Source organism: Pelophylax lessonae (assembly GCF_965119305.1).
Source record: "Pelophylax lessonae genome assembly, chromosome: 5".
NCBI classification, from domain to species: Eukaryota; Metazoa; Chordata; class Amphibia; order Anura; family Ranidae; genus Pelophylax; species Pelophylax lessonae.
This window is the reverse complement of record NC_138772.1, coordinates 237102096-237114581: the sequence shown is the minus strand read 5'-3', so window position 1 is coordinate 237114581 and position 12486 is coordinate 237102096. Positions and strand designations below refer to the sequence as shown.

General features: G+C 45.8%; 1 protein-coding gene across 1 annotated transcript in view; it reads left to right on the top strand.

The window, feature by feature from the left end:
• The window catches only part of ADCY2 (adenylate cyclase 2), a gene marked incomplete at both ends in the record, with an annotated part of 1451075 nt that overhangs the window by 1432700 nt on the left and 5889 nt on the right, over nucleotides 1–12486 (top strand). The window lies entirely within an intron of this gene.

The following is a 12486-nucleotide window of genomic DNA, read 5'->3' as shown; positions in this document are numbered from 1 at the left end:
GTTATATCAGATTCAAAGAATTTTTGAACTGGGGGACAAAAACAGTCGCTTGTTGGCCTACTTAGCTAGGCCGGATTTTCAACCTTGTATCATTCCCCCCGGGTCACCAGCCAGGCCGGTGTCATTGTAGAACAAACTCCTGATATTCTTCGTAGTTTTGTTGAATTTTATTCCTCTTTATACCGCACCCAGGCCCATTACACTATTATCGAACTTGATGATTTTCTATATGATATTGAATTGCCCGCATTGTCGGTCGACCAATCTCGCTTCTTAGACTCCCCTTTGACCACAGATGAGATTGACAAGGCCGTAGCTACGTTTGCACATAATAAGACACCTGGCTTGGATGGTTTCCCCATTGAATGGTATCTTCACTATAGGGAATTGCTGGTCCCCCATTTGTTGAAAGTGTTTACTTGTGCTCTGAGGGAGGGACGTCTGCCACCCTCCATGACGGAAGCCCTTATAGTACTCATCCCGAAGCCGCGCAAGGACCCTCTTCTCTGTGAATCGTACCGTCTGATCTCACTTATTAATACAGATGTGAAGATTTTGGCCAAGGTCCTGGCGAGACGGCTGAATACGGTTGTCACGGACTTGGTCGGGGCGGACCAGTCGGGGTTTATTCCTGGCCGGTCTACCTCGATCAACTTGCGTAGACTTTTTACCAACCTTCAGACGACTCATGATTCTGTGGGGGCCAGGGTTGTGGTAGCCCTGGACACTCACAAGGCTTTTGATTCAGTGGAGTGGCCTTATCTCTTGGAGGTATTGGCGAAATTCGGATTCGGATCGGGGTTCATAAAATGGGTACAACTTCTATATTATCTACCTCGTGCCCGTATCAGGGTCAATAATTCTGTGTCTGACTCCTTTCCCATTTTTCGGGGTACTAGGCAGGGGTGCCCGTTGTCCCCGTTGCTTTTCGCCCTGGCCATTGAGCCTTTGGCTGCGCAGATCCGCCAGTGTGCGGCTGTTGCGGGCTTTGTGATCAATGGCTTGGAAGAAAAGGTTTCATTGTATGCGGATGATATGTTGATATATCTAGCGGATCCATATCACTCCCTCCCCACTCTATTATCCATTATTGATCGCTTCGGTCACTTCTCGGGTTTCCGGGTGAACTGGAGTAAATCTACTCTGTTCCCCCTGGATCCCCAGGTTCTGCCCCCTTCTCTCGCATCATGCCCTCTCCAGGTGGTGGATCGGTTTCGATACTTGGGGGTTGACATTCAACTTCCCTTGTCTCGTTTCCTCCCCAATAATTTAGATCCCTTGGTTGCCCGACTTAAATCTTCTCTACAGCTCTGGTCCCAGCTTCCTCTCACGGTTTTGGGTAGGATCAACATTTTTAAAATGATGTTCCTTCCCCGATTTCTGTATGTGTTGAGTCACTCCCCGATCTATGTTACCAAACGTCATTTCCAGGTCATCGATTCGCTCCTCACTTCATTTATCTGGGGGGGTCGGCCGGCACGTGTGGCCAGAGATGCGTTACAGTTACCTGTATTGGCGGGGGGACTGGCAGCGCCCAACCTACGCCTTTATTATTTTGCCTCCCAGTTGGCACACGCACATTGGTGGTTCCATCCCGAGGACAATCATGCTGCGGCGGCCTTGGAGGCGGCTATTTTCACGTCCTATGAATCTCTGCAAAATTTGCTGCACCGTAGATCTACTATGGGCAGGCCGAACACTGCACTTATCTCGGTCACTCTACGGGTTTTTGCGGCTACCGCATTGGGTGAGGCCGACCCTCCGGGGTCGTACTCCCCTAATGCCCCCCTTTGGCACAATCCACGGTTTCGGGAGTTTTTCGGTCGGGACGACGGTATTTTTTGGGCCCGTCTTGGGGTGAAGTCTGTTGATCACCTGTATGTCCGGGGAACCTTTCGGTCCTTTGCGGACATGCAGTCCACTTTTGCTGTACCATCTACGGCTCATTTTCGCTACCTCCAGCTGAGACATGCGGCGGCTGCGCAGTTTGGCCTCCGGGATGTCTCGCTGGAGCCATCCCCCTTGGAATATCTCCTCTCTGACTCTTCACATGAGAAACTGGTCTCCACATATTATCGTAGGCTTTTGCATTCTAAGTCTAAGCGCTTGGCGGTGGTTGAGTCCCAGTGGCGTGAGAACGTCCCGGACTTGACGGAGGAGGTATGGCATGACGTCCTTCCTGAACAAATCCCGGTTGTAATTTCCTCCAGGGATAGAGTCATACAATTAAAATTCCTGTATAGGGCTTACTACACTCCCCTGTTCCTTCATAAAATTGGTACATTATCCACCCCCCTCTGCTCTAAGTGCTCTGATGGTGTGGGATCCTCCTTTCACATGTTTTGGGAATGTCCCCCTGTCCGTGCCTTTTGGTCAGGGGTGACGGCCTTTATAACTGATATCTCTCAATTGTCCAATGTCTGTAGCCCCCTTCGTTGTCTCCTAGGGTATGTGGATGATGAGGATGCTCCGGCTCGCACGAAACTATTTCTGCGTTTGCTCTTTTTCTATGCTAGGAAAGCTGTTGCTCTCCGTTGGAAATCTTCCACACCCCCTGACGTTCCATTTTGGATCTCTATTGTTAATCAGGCTCTGCCTTTGTATAAACTGACGTATGAGGCCAGAGGATGTCCGAAGAAATTCAATAAAATCTGGTCCTTCTGGGTAGACTCGGATCTTACTGCCTCCTCAGTGTCTGACGCCTCCTAGGCGATGTCTAAAGTGACTTCTTTTGCTCCGCATGTGTCGTTATATATTGCTTATAATAATGTGTTACCCCCCCTTTTACCACGATTACTGGGTATTCTCTGTACTGTGGTTCTATTTTGTTAGATGATTGGAGAGGATGCTTTGTATGTTCTGTATCCTCTCTTTTATGTTGCACTGCCATTTTTCTTTTGGTGTACTGTGTTTTGTTTGTTTAATAAAAACCTTTAAAAAAAAAAAAAAAAGGTATTGAACCTGACCTCGGAACAGACGAGAATTGAAGATGCTGCTAAAAATCATACTCCTCATGATTGCCCACAGAAATGGGACAAGGGCGAGGAAGTGAAGAAGTATAGCGATTGCAAATCAGTGGCTTCAAAAGTGACACGTGAAAGACATTGGAGATACAACTGCCAGGAGGAAGATCAAGGGCATAGGTTATGGAGGCCCAACAAAACAGGGTGCCAGTTTAGGATTGGAAACCCTGAGGTTGAGATTACAGGTTGACAACCACACCCTCTACCGGACCTGGTACGAAGGAGCATATAAATGTCTCCGGGCTGCCTGGTGCTTCTAATGCTGTGCATAGATCCGTAAAGACTCTTGAATCTGCACCAAAGAGGAACAGAGGGCATAAAGATGATCCACAGCCAGAAAGTCCTGTGGCGAGAACGATTCAGGTAACAAATGGGTTGGAACCCATAATTGGCTATGAATGGAGACATTCCGGAAGACAAGTTGATGAAAGATCTGGGAGTCTTGGTAGATGATAGACTAGGCAATAGCATGCAATGTCAAGCTGCAGCTGCCAAAGCCAGCAGAATATTAGCATGCATAAAGAAAGGGATGTATTCCAGAGATAAGACTATAATCCTTCCACTTTATAAAACTCTGGTCTGACCACACCTGGAGTATTCTGTCCATTTCTGATCGCCAGTTCATGGAGAACCCTCAGAAATGAGGCAGAAATGATGTAGCCCAAGAAGGCAACGAGACAGGTGGAATTTACATTTCTCAAGCTTACAGAAAAGCCCATTCTCACGCAACTGTTGCAGCACTAGTCTGACATCCAGGTAGTGTGATTCAATGGAGTCCGAGTCAATAAAATGTCATCCAAATAGACTACCACGCATTGCTGCAACATATCACAAAAGACATCATTGATGAACTCCGGGAAGACAGCGGGCGTATTGCACAAGCCAAAGGGCATCACTAGATATTCGTAATGACCGGTTCTGGTATTAAATGCGGTCTTCCACTCATCGCCCTCTTTGATCCTTACGAGTTTATATCAAGCTTGGTAAATTCCGTTACTCCCTTGAGGCGGTCAAACCATTCAGTAATCCACGGAATCAGGTGTGCATTCTTGACCATGATACGATTGAGGCCCTTATAATCAATGCAAGGTCTCAACTCATCCCCCTTCTTCTTTAAGAAAAAAACAGCACCCGCTGGAGAAGTAGACTTGCAAATCTGCCCCCGGGCAAGAGCATCTGCCACATACTCCTCCATGGCCTTTTTTTCCGCAACTGTGAGAGGATAAATAAGAGAGAAAGGGGAGTTGCGCTATAGCACATAGAACTGAACACACATAAACCAATAACTGGGGAGTGCTGTTAAATATATCTGGACATATCTCACCAGTTTAGCGTCACCACGTCACACCCGGAAGTCCGAGGTCGGCCATCTTTTTGGTGGTACCGGGAAGTTCCATTTCCGAAAGCCTCCGGTTCACTACAGCGCATATGTGTTCATTTTATCCTTTGTGGGTGAGTGCATACCCTATTGTGTTCTGCTAATAAACTGTTATTGAGGTAATACACTATGGGCTTGTCCCGTTTGCTTATTGTCCCCCATTCCATGTGAGACACCCTGTGTGAGATATATACTGTCGGGATCTCGAGGGGAATCTGTGCTGATCTCTTCAAGTGGCCTGGAAATCCTTGGAGCAGTTGCGTTTGGGAGATAGGCTGTAGTAGTCCTTAAACTACTCGATGCGCTTATCCCACCGCTTTCTGGTAAGAGGCTGCATATGGTGGTCGGGACCTCACGCTGTTTGTTATCTTCTTAATCACCTGGGTGGATAACCTCTGCAGTGTATTTATTTGGACTGTTCACCACTTTTACTACAGGCTTCATTGGCTGGGTGGATCATCTTTGCAATATATCTGTCTGGACTGTAGATCACTTCCAGCTTTGGTTATACTGGTTTATGACCTAATTTTACACATACAGTTTAGTTGATTATGAGACTGTTTTACATCTGTGTATTGTAGTCATTTGTGTATTTTAGTCATTTTATTCCAGATATATTTAACAGCACACCCCAGTTATTGGTTTATGTGTGTTCAGTTCTATGTGCTATAGCGCAACTCCCCTTTCTCTCTTATATACCCATAACCTACCAGTGTTAGGAGTTTGCTGCTTTAGTCCCATAGGGGCGCGGGTCACATTTTTTCTTTTATATTGTGAGAGGATAAACCCTGCCATGAGGAGGGAATGGCACCAGAATTCAAGTCTATGGCACAATCGTATGGACGATGAGGAGGAAGAGTACCAGCACGCACCTTGACAAATACATCTTGATACTCATGATATTCAGTAGGCAACACCGAAACCGACTGCCAATCAAAGGTCGGATTGTGTTTCTGAAGCCATGGGTACCCCAAAACAACAGAGTAGTGTGGGGATGATATAACCTGAAAACAGGATGACTCCCTGTGAACAGCCCCCATCGCCATATCAACTGAAACAGTATCGTGGGTAACCTGTGCCAGTTGCAGGAGGTCTGCCATCAATCGCCTTGATAAATACTGGAGAAACACAAGGCTGCAATAGTATGGAATTCACAGTAGCAAACGTACTGTCAATAAAGTAACCCCCCAGTACCGGAGTCTACCAACACCTGAGTAACCAACTAATCTGCAGCCCAGAAGAGGACAACTGTGATTAGCAGTTTATCTTTACGGGAAACCAGGGGCGAGAAAATTCCACCTAAGATCTGCCCCCGACAGGACCTTAGGTGCGAGCGTTTCCCGGACGGGTGGGAGAAGATTTCAGAAAATGCCCACCAAGGCCGCAATAAAGGCACCAGCCCTAACTCCTCCTAAAGGCCCACTCAGCCTCAGATAGGCAAGTGAACCCCAGTTGCATGGGTTCACAGCCAGACGCCAGGAGGTGAGGGAGGAATGGGTGTGGAAGAAAACGTAGGAGCCAATCTGGTAGGATGACTCCGCAAGCACTGCTTGAACGGTCTCTCCCTGAGCCTGGTATCAAAATCAGGAAAGATATGAGAGCCTCAAGCTTGTCAGGGAGATCCTTGGCCTCAATCTCATCCTTCAATGCATCGGAGAGACCATGAGAGAAGACATCCACCAGAGCCTCATTATTCCAGCCCACCTCTGCTGCCAGGGTACAAAATTCGATGGCATACTTGGCAACGGTTTGTACACCCTGTTGAATGGACAGGAGCAGCTTAGCAGCAGAGGCAGGGCGAGCAGGCACATCGAATACCCTAAGAAAGGAGGCAACAAAACTTCGGTAATCGAGCATCATAGGATTATCATTCTCCCATAAGGTATTCACCCAGGCTAAGGGTCTTGTCCGAGAGCAACGAGATTAGGAAGCCCACCTTGGACCTGTCAGAGGAACCATTTCAAAATAAATGCCCCCTTGGTTTAGGAAGCCACGATACTGACTCGGTTCACCCCAATAGCGCTGTGGGAGGGAGGCTGAACCAGTCATCCCTTTGGTGACTCCAGCTGCAGGTGCAGGAGCAGCAGCAGGAGGAATCACCGGCCTAGCACCACCAGGAGCAAGGTGTGCTGTGTGTTCAAGCAACGCCTGAGCGTAATGACTTAAAAGTTGATCTTGTTGATCGAGCCTGGTAACCAGCATGGGGAGAATAGGAGCACATGCTTCATCACGATCCATGGCCCTTGTGTACTGTCAGAATGCCAGGAAACCAGACCACACAAAGATGCAAGTAAAATAAAGCCGTTTATTAGGGCAACAACAATAAACGCACAGCAAGAGTGAGGAGCGAAATCAGGAACAGCCAGGGTCAAGTCCAGAAGCGGGTAGTCATCCAAGCCAGGATCGAGCCTAGAAGTGGGTAGTCATCCAAGCCGGGGTCGAGTCCAGTAGTGGGTAGTCTGCCAATTCTGGATCGTCTGCCAATGCCAAGTCGTCTGCTGATGCAGAATCGAAAAGCCAGGAAAGTCATCAGCCAACCCAGATCATGCACAGAGGAATACAGAGAACAGAACACTGCTAGCAGTGATGCACCTTGGAGCACAAACACAAGAGCACAAACACAAAGGAGACAAGGACTGCAAGCCCTTAGGATATATATATATATATATAGTCAGGTGTCCAACATCATCACTGAGCCCAGGCAGCAGGCAAGTGATGATGCAAACAGAGTTCATAGGAGACAGCAGTCTGCACATGTCCAAGATGGCTACGGGTGACGCTCCAGACAGAACTCCTCACCACAAAAGTAGAGGAGCTGTTGGTAAAGGGACCGCTGCGACTCTATGAACCTGCGAGGTGTTTAACTCGTGGGCCAGCCTCTGTCTGTGAGGCTATGTCATGGCCGTTCAAGCGCGTAGCTGCGTTCTGCACGCGCTTGCTGGCTGGGCTGAAGGGACCACTGGATCTAGATTATCCAGCCTGTCGCCCAGCCCAGCAGTTGATTCTAGATCTCTCAAGGGAAAAAGACAAAAAAGATGCAAGGAAGGAAAAAAAATTGCTAGGACCAGCAGGGAGCCTAGGTCCTTACTCCTGACTAGACAGATTCAAACTGCTGACCTAGAGCAGAGAGGGGGGTTATATACCAGCTGAGGATGGCCCATGGGAGTAGCCAGGTGTTTTTTGTTCTGCCTAGTCCTACTCCTAGAGGAGGCAATATAACCCAGTAGTTATGATTTATGGAGCGCTGTGTTCATCGTGGAAAGAAAGAGAAATATTTTCTACTTTCTGTCTTTTATAAACATATCCAATCAAAAAATCAAATGCTTTTTAAAAATTTAGGCCAACATGTATTAATTGGTTTGTGCGAAAGTTATAGCGTCTAAAATCTATGGTATATATACTAGAAGTTACACAGCTATAGACGCTATACTGTAATGGCTGTGATCAGAAACATATCGTAGGGCTGTGATAGGGAGGCAGGCAAATCGGGTGCTAACAGAAAACTTTTAGATGTTATCTCTAGGACTCAGAACATACAGGACTATGGGAATTGTTAGAGAATAAAAATTGCACACAAAGGTTAAACTAGATGAACCGGTGTCTTTTTGCAACCTTACAAACTATGTAACTACACAAAAGTTGTCTCTAAGTTCTAGAAACTAATGGGCCATACACACTATAAGATTTTCTGAAGACTTTTTCCTTTATGCCCCGTACACACGTGCAGATTGTCGGCCGAAAAGATTCTGCCGACGACCGATCGGCCGATTGTAGGCTTGTTAGTATGTTGCTTCCGACAGCCGACAGCGAACTTTCGGTCGAACAGAATCTGTCGTGCAAGCATTAAAATTTTTGTAGGCCGACACCAGAACGGCCGATTGTTCGCCAGTCAGTACAGAATTCGGCCAACAGACAGCAGATTTGCAAGACTGGGCATGCTCAGAAAAGAAAAAACACAGGGAAAGTTAGCCATCACATGACATCACTTCTGCAGTCGGCTGTTGTTGGCAGATAAAATTCGTGTGCAGTCTTTTGCACTTTTCAGCGGACAGGACAGCCCTGGACAAAAGACGGCCGATCGGTCGGCCGACGATCGGTACGTGTGTACGGGGCATTAGACTTACCAAAACCATATAATATGAGGTCAAACTTAAACACTTTCAATTTGTATGCAATCTGGCAGGCCCTTGCACTACATAGAAAAGGTAAATCTGAAGGAAATCTAACCACAAAAGTTGGATAGTGTGTATCCAGCTTAAAGCACTGAAATGTTCCAGCATCCTAAACTTAGGTTACTTTAATCATTCTCACAGGTGTCTCTTTTTAATGTTAGGTCAGTATGATAGGCCCTTAAACCCTTTTGTTTCCAAAACCATGTTTTTCAGGAACTGATGATGTGGAAAAGCACAATTCCACTATCACAAAGCTGGTATTTGAAGAGAGGGACTCCTTGGTTTGAGTTACCCATCTGAAGGGTATACAGGTTTATATCAACATAAAATAGTGTCTGTAATGTTCGCATCTCTCTTGCGATGGAAATGCCAGCCCCTATGAACTAGCCACTACTCAGGCTGAAAGTTGCAATGGATTGTACAACTCTTGACCCTTGTCATTTGTGGTGTATATCATCTGGTAATAGTTTTATACATTGTGGATGGCTGTTTGTGTAAACAGAAAAAGGATACTAATATAAATTGAGTATAAGTACAGTGTGCGGTCTTGGTATTAACCACTACTATACTAACCAAAACTATTAGTAACAAAAAAGTATATACATAAAAGTGTAAATTATAAATACATGTGACAAAGTATGCACCTATAAGAGGGACATACAAACATTCAATAGTGTATATAAAGAAGTGCTGCAAATAAAAACATAAATTATATCAATTGTGAGCAACACCACCTTGCAGCAACATATACAGTGGGTACGGAAAGTATTCAGACCCCCTTAAATTTTTCACTCTTTGTTATATTGCAGCCATTTGCTAAAATCATTTAAGTTCATTCTTCTTCCTCATGAATGTACACATAGCACCCCATACTGACAGAAAAACACAGAATTGTTGACATTGTTGCAGATTTATTAAAAAAGAAAAACTGAAATATCACATGGTCCTAAGTATTCAGACCCTTTGCTCAGTATTTAGTAGAAGCCCCCTTTTGATCTAATACAGCCAGGAGTCTTTTTGGGAAAGATGCAACAAGTCTTTCACACCTGGATTTGGGGATCCTCTGCCATTCCTCCTTGCAGATCCTCTCCAGTTCTGTCAGGTTGGATGGTAAACGTTGGTGGACAGCCATTTTTAGGTCTCTCCAGAGATGCTCAATTGGGTTTAAGTCAGGGCTCTGGCTGGGCCATTCAAGAACAGTCACGGAGTTGTTGTGAAGCCACTCCTTCGTTATTTTAGCTGTGTGCTTAGGGTCATTGTCTTGTTGGAAGGTAAACCTTCGGCCCAGTCTGAGGTCCAGAGCACTCTGGAGAAGGTTTTTGTCCAGGATATCCCTGTACTTGGCCGCATTCATCTTTCCCTCGATTGCAACCAGTCGTCCTGTCCCTGCAGCTGAAAAACACCCCCACAGCATGATGCTGCCACCACCATGCTTCACTGTTGGGACTGTATTGGACAGGTGATGAGCAGTGCCTGGTTTTCTCCACACATACCGCTTAGAATTAAGGCCAAAAAGTTCTATTTTGGTCTCATCAGACCAGAGAATCTTATTTCTCACCATCTTGGAGTCCTTCAGGTGTTTTTTTTAGCAAACTCCATGCGGGCTTTCAGGTGTCTTACACTGAGGAGAGGCTTCCGTCGGGCCACTCTGCCATAAAGCCCCGACTGGTGGAGGGCTGCAGTGATGGTTGACTTTCTACAACTTTCTCCCATCTCCTGACTGCATCTCTGGAGCTCAGCCACAGTGATCTTTGGGTTCTTCTTTACCTCTCTCACCAAGGCTCTTCTCCCCCGATAGCTCAGTTTGGCCGAAAGGCCAGCTCTAGGAAGGGTTCTGGTCGTCTCAAACGTCTTCCATTTGAGGATTATGGAGGCCACTGTGCTCTTAGGAACCTTAAGTGCAGCAGAAATCTTTTTGTAACCTTGGCCAGATCTGTGCATTGCCACAATTCTGTCTCTGAGCTCTTCAGGCAGTTCCTTTGACCTCATGATTCTCATTTGCTCTGACATGCATTGTGATCTGGAAGGTCTTATATAGACAGGTGTGTGACTTTCCTAATCAAGTCCAATCAGTATAATCAAACACAGCTGGACTCAAATGAAGGTGTAGAACCATCTCAAGGATGATCAGAAGAAATGGAAAGCACCTGAGTTAAATATATGAGTGTCACAGCAAAGGGTCTGAATACTTAGGACCATGTGATATTTCAGTTTTTCTTTTTTAATAAATCTGCAACAATGTCAACAATTCTGTGTTTTTCTGTCAGTATGGGGTGCTATGTGTACATTCATGAGGAAGAAGAATGAACTTAAATGATTTTAGCAAATGGCTGCAATATAACAAAGAGTGAAAAATTTAAGGGGGTCTGAATATTTTCCATACCCACTGTATATTGAACGGCAAATGATTACTACCTGGAAACATCAGAAACAAAAAAGCAACAACAGTTGGTGAGAGATGAAAAGCTTGAGCACAAAGTCCCAAAGTGCTAAACATTAGTAAACAAGACACAAGACCAGTCAAAAAAAAAAGTCTCAAATTGGTGCTGGTGATGAGAAATTTAGTAGCCTTCAGAGTGCTGCATGCATCCCCACCGTGCACAAGAAAGGAAATGGCCGCTTACCAGACCCGAAGGGTCAATAGGCATATACGCTGTTCAAAGCTTAAACGACATACATCTGTGTTAAGACCTAAGAGGGACTCTGGATAATCACAGGCTCTCGGGTCACATGGCGTTACAACAATAAAAGGAGGACTGATTGTCCTCATAGTGCATTACCAATTAAAAAACACAGTTTATTTTAACCACTTAAGCCCCGGAAGATTTTAACCCCTTCCTGACCAGGGTTTTTTTTGCGATTTTTTTACTGCGTGACTTTAACGGACAATTGCGCGGTCGTGCGACGCTGTACCTAAACGAATTTCACGTCCTTTTTTTCCCACAAACAGAGCTTTCTTTTGGGGGTATTTGATCACCTGTGCAATTTTTTGATCATGCGCTATAAACAAAAAATAGCGTAAATTTTGCAAAAATAACAATATTTTTCACTTTTTTTTATATGAAATTCCCCCCAAAAAAATGTAAAAATCAAAATTTTTTAACATTTTTGGCCAATTTGTTTTATGCTACATATGTTTGGTAAAAAAAATCGCAAAAAGCGTATTTTGATTGGTTTGCGCAAAAGTTATCGCGTTTACTAACAAAGGGAAAGATTTTTGTCATTTTTGGTGTTTTTTTTTTTTTTAACGAGTAATGGCGGCGATCTGCGATTTTTTTTGCGGTACTGCGACATTGCGGCGGACAGATCGGACCCTTGACTGACATTTTTGGGGGTAACAGTGACATTACTGCAGTAATCAGTGCTATACATATGCACTGTTACTGTAAAAATGACACTGGCAGGGAAGGGGGTTAACTGTATTGGACAGGGAGGGGTTAAGTGTGTCCTAGGGGCGTGTTTCTAACTGTAGTGGGACATGGCTACTAGTGTAAAAACAGAGATCAACGGTTCTACATAGTAGAACCGTCTGATCTCCATTTTTACACAGGGGAGAATGACAGGCGGCTTGTTTACATAAGCCGCTCCGCCTTTCTCCCGCTCTACCGACGATCGTAGTGTGACCGGCGGACATCGGGTCCGCCGGTCACACGCCCGCACTCCTCCGTGAACGAGGCGGGCGCGCGCTCGCCCGCTATTGCCTCAAAACCCGGTGACAGGCAAGCGACGTAGACCTACGCCACTCTGCCTGGCCGGGGCTGACTGCCGCAGTAAATATACTGTGTGCAGTCGGCAACTGGTTAAAAAGATTGCACTTACAGACAATTAGCTAGATAAGGGCACAGAGTATCATGATGGCACGGCCGTCTGCAGTACGGTCCGTGCATGCTGACGTCACGGATGACTCTGCCCG